Below are 1,237 nucleotides of genomic sequence, written 5' to 3'. Positions count from 1 at the left end.
GGTGGCCGTGAGTGTGCCACTGCACTCCAGACTGGGCGACGGAGTGAGACTTCAAACAAACAAATAAATAAATAAGAAGAGTCACAAAAGCTTGTTCCCTCCCTCTGCTCTCCACCATGTAAGGATATGAGAAGACAGTCATCTGCAAGCCAGACTCTCATCAGAGAATACATCTGATTATGCCTTGATCTTGGACTTCCCAGCCTCTAGAACTGTGAGAAATAAATGTTCACTGTTTAAGCCACCCAGTCTGTGGTATTCTGTATTCTGTTATAGGAACCTTAACTAAGACAGCAGAGCAAATGAGAATGAATCTAAGTAGTAGTATTGAAAAGAATTTGTATAATCAAGCTGTCTCAGCCATCCCCCTCAAAAGTCCTCCTTATAGCTTCTCAGAGTAAAGTAAGATAAATGTAAGGGCAGCAAAACACATTTCAAAGGTACATTCTTATGAAAAAGAAATATACAAAAATATACTGCTTTCTAAACATAATTTAATTGCTTCTTTGTTTTTAAAATGTCAGTGGATCGAGAACATATGTACATGCCTTTGGATAACAGCACATAAAAGTTTATATTTGCCTCTCAAAGCTTTTAATCGAGGTTAGTGTTCACAAAAAATTACCTGGGTGGTTTTTTTTTTTTTTTTTTTGAGTTGGAGTCTCACTCCATCGCCCAGACTGGAGTGCAGTGGCACGCTCGCGGCCACTGCAGTCTCGACCTTTTGGGCTCCAGTGATCCTTCCGCTCAGCCTTCCAAGTAGCTGGAATTACAGGTGCATGCTACCACACCCGGCTAGTTTTTGATTTATTGTAGAGACAAAGTCTCGCCAAGTTGCCCAGACGGGTTTCAAACCCCTGGGCTCAGGCAATCCACTCACCTCGGCCTCCCAAAGTGCTGGGATTACAAGCTGAGCCACCGAGCCTGGCCCCTGGGTGGTTTTTAAATTTCATCCTCTAGATATCTCCTATGTCTAGAAAAAAAAAAAGGCTTATTACTTTAATTAAATATAGTAATTAATAAAGATATTTGGTTATACTGGGTACAAGTATTACAGAGAGATAGGTGTATATATATATATATGATGTGATTTTCTGTTTGTGTATTTTTTTTTTTGAGCTGGAGTCTCACTCTGTTGTACAGACTGGAGTGCAGTGGCCGCTCCCAGCCACCGCAGCCTCGACTTGCTGGGCTCCGGCGATCCTTCCGCCTCAGCCTTCCAAGTAGCTGGAACTAC

Source organism: Carlito syrichta, unplaced genomic scaffold, assembly GCF_000164805.1.
Source record: "Carlito syrichta isolate Samal-C Ts95f unplaced genomic scaffold, Tarsius_syrichta-2.0.1 Scaffold315490, whole genome shotgun sequence".
NCBI classification, from domain to species: Eukaryota; Metazoa; Chordata; class Mammalia; order Primates; family Tarsiidae; genus Carlito; species Carlito syrichta.
Note: the sequence above shows the minus strand (reverse complement) of the source record.